The following is a 15570-nucleotide window of genomic DNA, read 5'->3' on the forward strand; positions in this document are numbered from 1 at the left end:
ATGAGATCTACATAAATGTAAGGATTTCGATATGAAGGAACATCGAAAGGAGAAATCTGCACTGCCTTGAAAGAAAAATGCAATACTCAATAGGTCACGAGCCAGCGAGGGATAAACTCCCAACGATTACCGGACAATCTTCTTTATATTAAGGAGGAGCCACAAATAAAGGCGCCGCTCATTGACACATGCATTGGCAAGGCATGTGACGCGTCAGCACCTAGGAGGCCCAACTGCTAGTAGAATAGTGATTTGGCCAGCTTTCAATCAGTCTGCCACTGAGCCAGAGAAGCGGCCCAAAGGGCGGTAGATAGGATCGATCAGGACAAAACAAGCATGCTTATAAGGAAGCTCACAGAACGCTCTGACCATCCATAGGGCCTAGAGAAAATGTTTTAAGGAACTCTGCTCAGAGGTCGACGTAAACCCGTAAGGGAACGTCTATAACATCATGACGATTGAGAGGGCGCTCACGTCCGCAGAACACATGCCCTACCCTCTTATTGAAAATCATAGAGGGGCACTGACAGCTCTGAGAGGAGTTGCTGGAGATCTGCGGTAGAATAAGCGATAGTAAAGCCAAGGATCAGGTTCCGGAGGAAGCCACGGTGGTGGATTACGCCGACGACATAGCACTGCTTGTGGTTGCAGAGCATCTTGAACATTATGAGTTATACTTATGCGGGGCAATCGGGCTGTTGAAACTTGGCTAAAGAGTTCTGGTCTGACATTGAAGGAGAAAAGAAGAAATTATACCAGTATTCGAATTAGCAATCATATTACCACTTCCAAGATCCAATACTTGCAGGTTATGATAGACGCGAACCTCAGTTATAAGCACCACGTGCAGTATGTCTGCGACAAAGCGTCTACTGCAAGTACGTCCTGGATATATGTGAACGCTCGTCGAAAGGATGATGGACACACAGACTGATCCGTACCATTAGGAAGTGGTTGGAGAAACAGCACAGTGAGATCCATAACAATCTTACCCAGTTTCTGATGGGGCATGGAGGGTATCGTCAGTCTCCGTTCAAGTATAAACTAGATACCCCGCCGATTGTCCCGACTGGATCACAGAGGATCCAGAGCAAATATTCTTCCACTGCCCGAGAACCTAGAAGAGAGGGGACGATTGGAAAGCGATCAACTCCATGATCGGATTTATCTAGAGCAAAATGCAAGAGGCAGAGGAGACTAGGAAAGTGTGCTCACATACGTCACGTAGAGAAAGAAAGCGACTAGAGTGAGCTTATGTTGATTTCACAGGGCACACACTGTCGTGTACAAACCAGTGTCTTTTGAAGATTTCCACCTTCTCAAAAAATAACAAACAGACAGGGAAACAAACATTGAATCCATTTTAATAAGGTTTTGTTTCATTCAAAATCTTCAAAAGTGTAGGAAACGTAGAAGTCCACATATTTAAGGAATGCCAAACTGATTTCCATTTGATTTGGATGCTCAAGATTGAAAATTCAAAGTCATAGTCTATGATTTTATTGCCTGGAACATGAAACAAGTCGGGAAACCGGAAGCTTGACGCTTCAGGTATAAAAGGTTTTGTATTTCCCTATGTGAGGAGCATAACGTAGTTCTCCATTGGCTTATAGCATTGACCCGAGATATTTAAATCGCTCACTTCTGGGCAGGTTACCGCCATTGCCAGAACTCAGCGATTTAAATATCTGGAGGGGCAGATTACTGCCATTGAAAGAATTGAGCGATTTAAATATCTCGAGTCAATGCTACCAGCCAATGGAGAACTGCGTAATGAAATTGTTTCAAGTATTAACGCCACCTGGATGAAGTGGCATTCCCCAACTGGTGTTCTTTGTGATCGACGTATGAGCGCACGTCCCAAATCTAAAATTTACTGCAATGTCGTCCGTCTGCCGCTCTCTATAGTTTGAGTGTTGACTATAAAGGACAATGAACGGGGTCTTGCGGTAATGGGGAAGTAGATGTTGCATTGCACTGGTGGCGTGACACGTTTTGATCACGTCTGAAATGAGAATATCCGCGATCGATATGGGTTTGCACCGATCGTGGAAAAACTGTAAGAAAGGCGCTTTCGATGGTGTGGTCACGTAATTCACGCTAACGAGAATTCAACAACCAGTATTGGTCAGAACATCGAAGTCAATGGTAAGCAACCAAAAAGCCGGCCAAAACAATGGTCGCATGATACACAGGATGGGGATTTAAAGGTCTCGCGATTACATCCTGATCAGGCATTTGATAAAATAAAATGACGAAACCGATCACGACGAGCCGACCCCGCTTGTGAAATGAAGGCTGAAGAAAAAGAAGATGTGAGTCACATATTTAAAAATTCTATTGGCCTCTATTTTTTTGAAAGTAATTTAAATAAATCATTTGATGGAAAGCACTGTATTGAAATAGTCAACCTCATACGCTTCACACTCTGAGTTTAATATTATTAGCAAATGCGAACAATTTAACCAACATCAAATATAAACAAGTCGCAATACCGGAAGCTCGCACTTCGGGTATAAAGGTTTTGTGTTCATCTTATGTAAGAAATTTCAACGCACATTTCTCTATCCGTATATAGCTACAAATCCAACATAATCCTTTATATTTTTCCAAACTACGAGACATACGTGCACATTACGCTCACCCTAAACAAACAAACTGCCTATTTCCGAATACTGTACACATATATGCACGTATATCAATTGATCGTACCCATATTTCCAATTTACTTCTTATATTTATCTGAATTAGGTACTACCCACAGAGTTCATTAGCACGCATATACTATATACCTACATACACACATGTCTGGTTGGAGTAATTGATATTCACATACAAATGATTAAAAAACTAAAACAAAATAATTCTTAGCGACCCCATCCATAACAACTCATTTCGTTGTGGTATTGACGAAATGATATGTGATGATGACGTCATGCGGGTTGTAGAGTGCACGAAATTCACAAAATATGGTAAAGTTTTACTTCCTATAACTTTGTTAGTAATAATTGGATTTTCTTCAAACTTGACCAAACTGTGCACTATGTTTTTCATTATATGCATGCTGAATTTTGTACTTCTGGGATGAACATAAGGGGGGGTGCCGGGTAAATTTCTAAAATGTGGAAATATACTATTATTAACTTTATTTGTGCAGATATCGGAACCGGATATATTTTGAGGCCTAGATTTCGTAGAGATCACTGTGATTTTTTTCAGATTTTTCGGTTGGATAGATTCTGAGAGACCTGTTACACTTTTTGGGGGTCATATTTTGAGCCCTCACTCCCCTATGTTTCACCCAAAATCAAATATTGAACCAGTTTCGAAAAGTACTAATTGAGACCTTTCATTTGATACCCCACATGGCTACATTCTGTGAAAAAAAAATTTGCACCCTCCATTCACATGTATGGGGAGCCCCCCCTTAGACTTGACACAAGATGGCGCCACTTACTGCATGTAAAGGGAACACCAGATTACATACTCTCACCAATTTTCGTGATAATCGGTCTAGCCGTTTCCGAATAAATCGGGTGTGACAGACAGACAGACAGACAGACGGACAGACAGACACCGTCTCGATTCTATCAGGTTGTCCACAAAGTTTTCGCACAAATATTAATGTGACAATTAAAAAGCAATTAGCAGACAAACCAAAACAGCAGGTACAACATGTGATATCCCAATGGAAAGGTCAGAGTCCTAACTATAAAATGCATGGTAAATTATCCTTGAAGGATCAGTGTTGTGAAGGATATTCAAGGATAAACATGGAATTCGACAAAGTACATTTTCGTCATTGCATTTTGTACGAGTTTCAAATGGGGACGAAGGTGCCGAAGGCGATTGAAAATTTGTCGAAGGTATTCGGTGAAGGAAAGGTAAAGCGCAGGACAGTTTACGATTGGTTCGAAAAATTCTACAGCGGAGACCTGACACTTGAAGATGAACCTCGCTCAGGAAGACCCTATACGATTGACGACGATATCCTGCGCAACAAACTGGAAGCGAATCCTTTTCTTTCGACACGTGTGCTTGCAGAGGATCTCGGTGTATCAAAATCAGGAGTAGCAGTAGCCATTACGCGTCTTGGATATGTTTTGAAGAGCACAAAGTGGGTACCGCACGAACTGACTGAGCGAAATCTGGCCGATAGAGTGAGAATTTGCTCCGCTAACCTTTTACGGAACGAAAACGACCCTTTTTTGAATCGATTGGTAACTGGCGATGAGAAATGGATTGTGTACGAAAACGTAGCGAAGAAACGAGCCTACACTCATCGAGATCAACCGGGTCCATCGGTAGCAAAGCCGTCTATTCATCAGCAGAAGCGAATGCTCAGTATATGGTGGGACGTTCGTGGCCCCATACACTACGAGCTTTTGGGACCAAACGAGACCATTACCGCCGATAAGTACTGCGAGCAGCTCGACAGCTTAAACACCCAGCTACGTTCGAAACGACCAGCATTGGTCAACAGGCGAAATATTGTCTTTCATCATGATAACGCCCGGCCGCATACATCTTTAACTACTCAGCGAAAATTGAGTGAGCTTGGCTGGGAAGTTTTGAGTCATCGTGCGTATAGTCCCGACCTTGCTCCTTCTGATTACCATTTGTTCAGGTCCCTCCAACATTTTCTGGATGGTAAAAAAATGACTTCTGAAGCTGACCTCCAAAGTGCACTTCGCACGTACTTTGAGGGGAAGGGGGAAGAGTTTTATAGAGGGGGGATTTTGAAGTTGCCCGATAGATGGAGGGAAGTCGTATCTAATGGAGGCAATTATATATTAGATTAAATAATTAAAGGTTTTTATAAACTTATCTGCTGAATTCTGTCTTTGATTTGTGCGAAAACTTTGTGGACAACCTGATAATAAGGTTTTGTTTCACACAAAACCTTAAAAAGGGCTAGGGAGATTTAGATTCTTCTTGAATGGAATTTTAATATTTCACTCGAATGTCAATTATTCTCGTTAATTATGACGTCAGCATCTTATTTGTATGGCTTAGAATGCTGTTAATTAGCACGAAATTGATAAGTTTGAACTGTTATAACTTTCCCATTAATGGTTAGATTTTCATGGAAATTGGCATGTGTATGCACGAGACTGTCCTCTATGCCGGTACACCTACAATGAACTTAAGGGGAGTTGTTTAGTCAATTTCTAAAAGGTGATAATATACTATTAGTAAATTTATTTGAGCAAATACCGGAATGGGACATCTCTCGAAGATTAGATTTCACATAAGTGTTTTACACAAAACCTTAAAAAGGGCTGCAGATAAATAGATTCTTCATAAATTCGACTTAAATATTTCACGCGAATGTCAATTATTCCGGGTAATTATGACTTCAGCATCTGATTTGCATGGCTTTGGAAGCAGTAAACTCGCGCGAAATTGCTAAGTTTGAATTGCTATAACTTTGGCGTTAATTGCCTGATTTCCATGAAATTTAGCACATATATACAAAATATTGTCCTCTATGCAGGTACAAAATTCGGAAGTCCTAGGATGAATTTAAGGGGGGGTTTTTCAGTAAATTTCTAAAAAGTAGTAATATACTATTAGTAAGTTTATTTGAACAGATATCGGAATGGGACATATTTTGAGGCCTAGATTTCATGTAGGCGCACCACCCTGATTTTTTTCGGATTTTTAGGTTGGGTAGTTTCCGAAAATGAGTCCTGTCTCACTTCAAGTGCGTACATTTTGACTCCTTACTCATACTCACGCGCTTTGCAATCTACGCCAAAACTAATATCAGTTTCGGAAAGTACAAATCGAGACCTTTCATTTGATACCCTACACAACTCTATCCGGTGGAAAAAATTTTTGAATCCCCCCTTTCCATGTATGGGGAGCCCCCCTTTAAACTCCACCTAAATTTATGCCACTCGCTGTTTGCGTGGGATTTCATAGCTCCCATCTGTCCACCAAATTTCGTTCGGATCGGTTTAGCCGTTTTGGAGAAAAATGCGTGTGACAGACAGACAGACATTGAATCGATTTTAATAAGGTTTTGTTTTACACAAAACCTAAAAAAGGGGCTCTCGAGGCTCAGACTCAATAGTCAATCTGACATATGTATTACATTAACAAGAAGAATGATCTAATAGTTAGGGGGTACTACACTCACAGTGACCATCAACCAATTTTCCTTCAGGTCGAATAGAGATCATGGGCCAAAGGCATTTTCCAGAAGGGTGGCTGGAATGTCGGGTTGGTGTGAGAAAGCCTTGACGAGGTTTGCACTTTCAAAAAATCTATAATATTTTGTTTTTTTTTTCTTACAGTTATTTCAGGGATATATTCCCAAAATTTCAAGTCGATCCGAGCAAAGTTATCGAGTGGTTAGTTTCCACTCCTAAAAAATGTAGCTCTAAGCTTCTAAAATTTCAAACGCGTTTTTCTCAAAACCACTATTTTAAAGTCCGGGTTCACTCCCATTTTAAAACTCCTTGACCGGCTCGCTTCAAACTTGGTGTACACGCAGCGGTGAGTTTTACCATTTTTTATTTCGGGAGTTTTTTATTTACAAAATGGTGGAATTTTTCGGGAAAAATAGCACTTTTCATATTAAATGGACAGACGGATAGACAGACATTGAACCGATTTTAATGAGGTTTTGTCTTATAAGCAGAACCTTAAAAAGGGCTCACCTAATAGCAGCAAAAGATAAAAGGACTGGGGAGAAGTGCATTTGTGTGACTGAAATTTTAAGAATTCACTTGAATGTCAATTATTCTTGTTAATTATGACGTCAGCAACTTTGACACTAATAGCAGGATTCTCATGAAACTTGGCAGTACTAATCAACACCCTTCATTTGATACCCCGCATGACTATATCCAATACAAAAAAATTGTATACCCCCGTTTTGCATGTATGGGGAGCCCCTCATTAAATATCACCTAAATTTATGTCACTCATCGTGTGTGTGGGATTTCATAGTTCCGATATGTCCATCAAATTTCGTTTGGGTCGTAGAATGTAGAATGGGACCCTGCCTAGAAGAAACTGCAGGTGTCCTTTGATGAATTTTAAAATAACTTAAACTGGGTGTGCATAAGTTTTTTCGGGTCCTTCTTTAAAAGGTTGAACTTTAAAAAGAAATTCTCCATTTTAAATCTATTTAATATGCCCCTCCCCCACCCCCGCAGCAAACAAAATACTCATTTTGCAAAATTTAGGCGACTTGGATAAGAAGGAATGTTTAAATCCGGTTTTAGAGAGTCTTTCTGATTGTCCTAGTTGCGGAAAAAGTAAAGACCTGACGTCGCAAAATCAGAGGAATACCAGAGTATCTACGATCTCCGTTTGCCAGGATATGCAGAATAATGGAAGTAATAACTTTGCAAAAATTGCAATGGCTGCAAGGGCCAGTGCTTCAGGGACGCCGTCAAGTCCATTTCTGTTACGGTGACTAGACATTTTATTTAAAATAGTTAGAACTTCATCAGATAGCCGGACTATCGAAAAATTTATAATCACCGACAAGCTTTCGTGGTGCCATATATGACGGTGGAATCAATATTTGCGACAGCTTCTGTCACCCTACGGGATATTTTTATCATGGAAGCAAGCGAAGCTGGTAAATTTTCAGGTGAGCCATCTTCCTATAGACCCATACATGTTTTGGACATTATGGTAACATCGAGGATGTCGAATCATATTCATACAAAGGAATTAGTGCTCTAAAATCTGGGACGGAAACCGTTCTCATCATAGGATTACGAATCAGATCATCATCTCCAAACCAGCCATCAAATATTGGCGAGCAATGATAGTGTAAACATACGACCGCGGCATACTAGTCCAAATATTGGTTCCATGTTGCTCTATGCAAAGCAAGTTAGAACAGGCCCTGTATGATAAAGGCGCGCTTAACGCGCATACCCCCAAGAGTCAATAGCAATGCTTCATTTCGAAGTCAATGATAATGAATATAAAGATAAATTTATAAGTAAATATTAAAAGTGATGAGAACTCTAAAAAAGGTAGGGGCCGTCATTAGGAAACAACTACAGAAAGAACAACTTGTTCAAAAATGGAATGATCATGCGACAAGTCGGGTAAGAAAATGCGTCCATTTGATGACGGGTTGACGAGGACTATCCTTATATCAGTTGATCGCACTATTCACTTCTTCACATCATACGCACCACAGACAGGTCGACCTGATGCCGAGAAAGATGCCTTCTGGCAACCTCTCGATACAAAAACATGTAACGTACCCGCTGATGACTACATCATCATTGGAGACGACCTTAATGATCACATGAGTGAAAAGATAGACCGCAGCAGATGCCAAGGGTTTAGGGCAATGACGGTGGGGAGCATATTGTCGATTTTTCTCACACTTATGACCTTGTATCGCGTCTGTAAATACATCGTGCATCAAACGATTGTGTCATCTTCCGACATTTTATAGTGGGAACAGTAAAACACAAATTATTCTCATAAAACGCCAAAATTTGCGTATTCGCAACATTATTCAAATAACCGTAAATCAAACCGGGTTTGTCAAAAACTGCGGAACTACTGACGCAATACACGAACTTATCTGGTATGCTCTACAACAATATCTAGCGCCAGAAGGACGCACGCGCTGGATTCAATTGCCATACCACGTCCGAAATATGTGTATTTCGGAGCCCAGGCACCATATAGTGGCAGCCTCTTGATTTTTTTCAGATTTTTCGGTTTGGTAGTTTCTGAGAATGGCCCCTTTAAAGAAGTGATCACTTTCAACCCCCCGCGCTCCCCACCCTTCCAACGAATGTCAAAACTAAGATCGGCTTTGAAAAGTACTAATCGAGACCTTTCATTTGATACCCCACATGACTATATTTGATGAAAAAAAATTTTACACCCCCCTTTTGCATATATGGGGACCCCCCCCCCCTTAAATTCGATGTAAAAGGATGTAATTCACTGCATGCGTGAGCGTTCACAGTTCCCACCTTTCTACCAAATTTGATGTCAATCGCTATAACCGTCTCCGAGAAAAATGCGTGTGACGGACAGACAGACAGTAAACCGATTTTAATAAGGTTTTGTGTTTACACAAAACCTTAAAATGATTTCGAGCAACTTGTCCAAAAATGGAATTGCTTCATGCAACACGGTTTCAGATTGAACCTAAATAAAACAGAATTTTTGTCGATCTATCCCCATGTAACAGACACTCACTGTCAGTGGCAGTGACCTACCCAGAAGTGGACGATTTAAGTATCTCGTATCAATGTTATCAGCAAATGGAGAACTGCGCTGTGAAATTGTTTGTATTAGCGCTACCGGGATGAAGTGACGTTCCACAACTGGTGTGCTTTGTGATCGACGTATCAACGAACATCTCAAATGTAAAATCCCCCCTCCCCTCTATGATTCTAAGTGCTGGGCGACTATAAAAATCAATAAATGGCGTCTCGCGATAATGGAGATGAAGATGTTTCATTGAACCAGTTCCGCAACACGTCATGTTCACAATGGAGTTGCACCGACCATGGAAAAATCGCGAGAGGAGCATCTTCGATGGTATGGGCATGTAATTCGAGCTAACGAGGATTCACTTGCCAAGATTGGCCTGGACATCGAAGTCGATAGGAAACCACCAAAAGGCTGGCCAGAACAACAAACCTGAAACAATTCCTGAACGGGCGAGGGCAAACATCACCATCATCATGCCGAGCCGTTTCAGGAAACTTATGATCCATTGAACCCCACGTCGTCCGGCCCATGAAAAAAGTCACCGGATTTGGCACCCTCGCTCTGAGAACGACTGTTTGCTTCTCTAGGATGGCCCATCTTACGTAAAAACATGGCTGATGTTGTCGAAAATCTTCTCAAAACAATGACGAGCACATGGTGGGTGGATACAAACTCGATACGCTGCGGTCAAGAGTGTTATCTTAGCCGATACAGGACGATTCAGAACAGAAGCCAGCTTGTTCATTCTCAATGTGACTGAGGTGTTCTATGATGGATTTTCGTATAAGTGGAAATAGTAGTCTTATAGGAACCCAGTGCTCATCAATATTCTCGCCATATTGTATATATTTTTTAGCTTTCACGCAGCATGTGAGGTTTCACAGAGGTCCATGACAGCCGGATCACAAAAATCGCTCGAATTGAAACTATAGATAGAAAAGAAACAAGAATGCAAACGTGTCTTACACATTACTAGCAACTTTGCTGTTTTGGATTCTACAACAGTTCAAATGCATTTGTGTAGAACACTTCTGAATCTGTAAGAATTAGCAACATCGGTATTGGAGCATCAACCAAAATTCCTAAACGGGACTAAACCAATGTTAAAAGGGATCTTAGGGGCAAAAATAATCCAAATATTTCCGAGGAATCAGCAACGTTTCTTGCTTGCAATGTTCGAGGAAATGATTGGAACATTTGAACCAATATCCGAAGATTTGTTCTCGAATGAAGGGAGATTAATTTCTCTGAATAAACGTTGGCATTGGTACAGGAGCTTTTCTTTTTATTTAGATATCCAAAAATATGTACTTCCAATTGGGTGGTTTCGGGAGGAACATTCTCCCCGAGACCCCGCATTGTCACCTGTTGAAAACGATACATATTTTTTGAAGTTGGACAAGAGTAATGGAGAGAGGCTTTTCCCGTTTTCAATATAATATAATTGAATATAACTTTGCTAGAAAAGAATATGACACCTTCAAGGTAACAACACAAAACCATTAAAATTACGGCCATTATAACCTAATGATAAAACTATGATTAAATTTTCTCTAATATGAACGTTCATCCATACCTTAACTGAATTGTAAGCATTCAGCTCAGAATTAAATCGCGATACTTTCAGAAACACGCCGAAACGTTTACGACCGACAATATTTCAAACACAAACCGCGGGATGTCAAAAACTGCTGACAACCGTCAACAAAAACCGCCGAGTGTCACTATTGACATTCGCAATAAATTGAAGTTAGGAACAAATCATACTCCAGCTGTCTTTATTCTGGTACTGAAAACTTCTAATCTTGTAGAAAATCTAAAAAGAAACCGGATTTCTGTCAGTTGAAGGATATTCAAACATCCCTCAGTAGAATTAGTTCGGGATTTAGTTTTAGTTCGGGTATGATGTTGACTTAGTTCTCCGGGCGTATCTCTGACAATATGTATTTTACATAACATTACATAATAAGGGCGGAAACGAAAACGGGCACATGATTTGTGCATTTTCTACTGGAATGCACGCTCTTTGTACAAAATGGGAGCTGTAATGCAGCTAAACGACACCCTGCCACAATATATGGTTGATGTCACAACTTTAAAGCCATAGTCTATTACATCAGGAAGAATACAGGGGAGTGACACCGTATGCCCCTCGATGCTTATTCTGGGTTGAGTATTTTGATGAGCAACCAAAATATCAGCAAGTTGGATGTTTCGCCAATTGACGACGGCGACGGGCAAATGCAATCCGCTGATTTAAGAATAGTATGTCGCCGAAGGCGGATGAGATTATAGCGAAACTGAAGGTGACCAACTACTCCAAGCGGTTCATCAACTTATGCTCAAGGTCCCACAAATAAAAGGGAATATCACGTTGCTAACTACCATCTATTCTCTACTATCTTGCTACGCTATCTGCATACGACCAAAACATCATTGGCCCACACTAAAGAAGCTTCATTCAAGACAAATCAATCAAATTTTCTCTCTGTGGCAAGCGATATTGGAATATGGCCATCAGTCGCACCACCTTCGAGTCGATTCATCGATTTCAAAACCACCGATGCATAGCATAGTCAGAGTAAAAGTGTACACCGCGATGAGGGAATACGATATTCCAGCAAAATTAATAAGACTGAATGGGATGACCTTGACAGATTTGATAGTTCAGATAAAAGCAGAGTGATCTTTCTGCAGACATTTCGCAATCAACAACCGTCTAAGACAAGGGGTTGGTCGATCATGAACCTTTTTAGGGTTTGTGTAAAACAAAAACTTATTCAAATTGGTTTACTGTTTGTCTGTTTGTCCGACTGTCACAAGCATTTTCTCAGAAACGGTTACTCTAATTGATACGAAATTTGATGAAAATGTGGCAGCTTTAAATCCCCTTGCATGCGAAGTAACATCGTTCTACGTTGAATTTAACAGGCTCCTTTATACATGCAAAAGGGGGTGTAATTTTTTTTTACCGAATATTCTCAAGTGAGATTAAATGAAAGGTCTCCATTAGTACTTTTCAAAGCCTGATTATTGATATGGATACGAGAGGGGAATGGAAAGCTGATAATATCTTTCACGGACTTAAGTTTATCCTAGAATCATCAAGTTTTGCTGGAATATAGGCTATACCATAGAGTATGAAGTTTGATAGAACTAACTACTAACAAAGTTATAATAAGTTAAAGTTGTCTCTTTCGTGCATTTATTGCAAGATTGAATCTCGATATCATGCTAAAGTGAATACTCTGACATAGTAAGCATAGCAAGCATTACGAACTAGATGCAAATAGGGTTAATATACGTTCAAATATTCTTATATAGTAAATAGAGCTTCTGGCTTTCGACTTGTTTAACCTGGCTTTGGAATTATCCATGGTGCTAATGTAAATGGAAAAGATTATATAGTAGGGAAATACACCCTTCAAACCGTTGATAATTTCTCCTATTTTGGGTGGAAAATCACAGCTATACCGAAGAAGTCCGCACACGGTTATTGGCTGCCAACAGAGCCTATTTTAGCTTACAAAAACTATTCCGTACGTTACGACGATTTTGCAACTTATCTAACGACGAAATTTATGAGTGACACTACGAATTTCGGCCCTTATGAATAAAATCTGCTTCAAGAAGTTGTGTGGGCAGGCCGTTTTATTTGTATGGGTAAGGATGATCCAGTTCGGAAATTCGATAAGGGCAATATCTATGGTAGAAAGACGAGGCTGACCCTGCCTGAAATGAAGCAATGGCATAGGCCAAGACGCCACATAGCTTTTAGGGGTACCAAACTGCTGAATCTCGGCGATACCGATTGTTGTGCCGTTGATGATGATAATCAAATAAATGATTTGTAATATTCTGGCAACCTATAGAAAAAGAGATATATTTAACAATCGGAGCAGACACTTCAATTTTAGTAATATAAAAAGTAAACTGTATAAGTTATTGGCAGCTCCACGCGGTGCCACAAAAGCAACATGTTACGTGCCGATATTTTTCCAATTGCATTTTTATAATAAATTGACACCTGAGTGACCAATTTTAATTATTGTCGTCGTATTCAGTTGTACTTGTTTGCAATTTTTGCACCTAGTACTGTGTAGTAGACAGAATAATTTCAAGAAAATCCATAGTTTAAATAAAATCTATTGTTGTTTATAATAATAATTTGTAAAAATAAAACTAGTGTCCGACTAAGGATGGTTAAAGTATAACCATGTAAACATTTGAGTAAAATAGGAAGATATTTACTCGTATCTGGTGGAATTTATTTTCTAAAACTGCTATTGGTTTCCATAAGACTCTGTATGCAGAGTGACGCATCAATCACACCTACGCGCTATCGTTGTCGGCATCTGTTAATATGTCTAAGCTCCTCCTAACGTTCCCCCATTGCGCTAAGACAACCGACTGATTGGCATCCTGAGATAGTTTTGGTTCCTTGCAGGGCATGACCCGCAATGAAATTGTCGCCCTTCTAAAAAAAGTATTATGTCCACTGCTGCTTCCGTTTTCTAATCAACTTTTTGACTCATTGATGAAAACCGGAAACTTCCTAGTAACAGTAATATTCACTTTCCATATGCTGTTCCAATCAACAGTATAGATAGAACATTAACATAAAAGCAGATATCGCCAATAACGTGGAGAAATGACATCAGTAATGAGATATAGGCCGACCGGATTCCGCTTTGGACTTGGAACGATGAAAATGAGGTGAAATTTGGATCTAAACTCCGCATATTGTTTCACAATAATGATGGTAGAGGTGATTTCTCTTCTATCTAAATGAGCCATTCGCCATATATTATTCGATTTTAAACAGTTGTGAAGTGTTTCTTTCGCTTCATAAGCTGTTCATCATCGTTAATGAGAAGCCTGCCGTAAACGTTCCTTCTCACGGTCATAAAAATGTGGTAACGGAAAAGGACTTAGTCACGATAATGACATCGGGGCTCTAACGTGACTGACTCGCCCTCATTAACAGCGGCCACCAGAGCTTTAAGCTCCTTATGTTCATCAATTTTGTGGCCCGGGCCTATCGGATTAGTCAATGTGCACGAACAGTGTCACACTAATGGCGAGGTAGTGAAAGTTGCAGAAATCTACAAACTATTCGCTGGTAACACTAAGATCACTTCACCCGATGTTCAGTTAAGATGTTGTTAAAGCTGACCTTAGAACTCAGATTATCCATCACGAACACTATGGCACCTTTTAAAAGGCTTTCCTTTCATTGAGTTTCCTATAAGAAGCCTTTTTCTCCTGTTTGGCGGAAGCTTCCGTAATTAGAATGCTGGTTAAGACCTGGGTCGGATTCTCGGAATAAAATTCTTCTAGAAACCGGCTTCAAAATCACGAATTCGTGCTTTACGATAACTATAAACATTATTCTGATGCCGGATTCACATCTAGTGGCGCTAGGTTTACTAGAACACAAAGGCGAAATACCGCACAAGGCTTTTCAGAGCCATAATCCAACTTCGCTAAGCTACAGAATCTCCAATCCGTATCACCGAAATGTTCGCTCAATTTGAAGAAAGCGATCATTCTGGAAATCATCTACGCCGTTTTCGAAGAGCATGTGTACAGTTAAGAAACTAATTCTTATCCATGTTTGATAACCAAAGGTCAGAGAATAAAATTCATCTCAGCCCGATTGGGAAGTTAGTTTCAAAATCTACAGGTTGTTTTACCAGAAATTCACATCAACTTTATTCACATTGTACGACAAGCAGGAAATACTTTGGGTAAATTCTAATTCCGCACTGAAAGTTAGAATTGTTCCTATTTATTGTTCTAGGCTGAAATAAGGTTTTCAACCAAATGTTGAAATGCGTTAGGTGAAGGGTCACGATTTTAAGTAGTGATTCTCCCCGGCAGACACACAGTTTGGCTAAGTTTTGGGAAATTTAGGTTGCAGTTTGCTTGACTGTCGTCGTCGAATAATTTGTTTCCTGTTTGTATTTCGGATATCATAGTGAAGGGGCTGCTTGTTCTACATCCTTTGTGGCTCATTTTTTCTGCAGTCGGGAAAAGCCTAAAAAAATATGAGTATAAAGGACAATAAATTCAGTAGTGATAAGGATACATAAGAGAGATACATAAGCATATACTAAAAGGTGTGGATACGTCAGGTGACTGGACGTATACCAGGCCCTAAAAGCCATACAACTTTTAGAATCGACAGTGGTGGTCAATGGATACCAATAGGTTTTTTTCATGGATATCCTCATTTTGGATGTGTGTGCCACTAGTCCAAAGCTGCATCTTCGCGAAATTCATTGTCTTTTATAGTCCCCCAACATTCAGAATCATAGAGAGCGACAGAGGGAGGACATTGCGGTAAAT

At 40.1% G+C, this 15570-nt stretch overlaps 1 protein-coding gene across 1 annotated transcript in view; it reads right to left on the minus strand.

Annotated features, from left to right (window-relative positions):
- LOC119650302 (HIV Tat-specific factor 1 homolog) overlaps positions 1 to 10925 on the minus strand; it is a 471609-nt gene extending 460684 nt beyond the window's left edge. The window contains exon 1 of the mRNA XM_038052942.1: positions 10796 to 10925. The gene's annotated coding sequence lies outside the window, so the exon portion shown is untranslated. The remainder of the gene's footprint in view (positions 1 to 10795) is intronic.
- Between the last annotated feature and the right edge of the window lie 4645 nt (positions 10926 to 15570).

Source organism: Hermetia illucens, chromosome 2 (assembly GCF_905115235.1).
Source record: "Hermetia illucens chromosome 2, iHerIll2.2.curated.20191125, whole genome shotgun sequence".
NCBI lineage: Eukaryota > Metazoa > Arthropoda > Insecta > Diptera > Stratiomyidae > Hermetia > Hermetia illucens.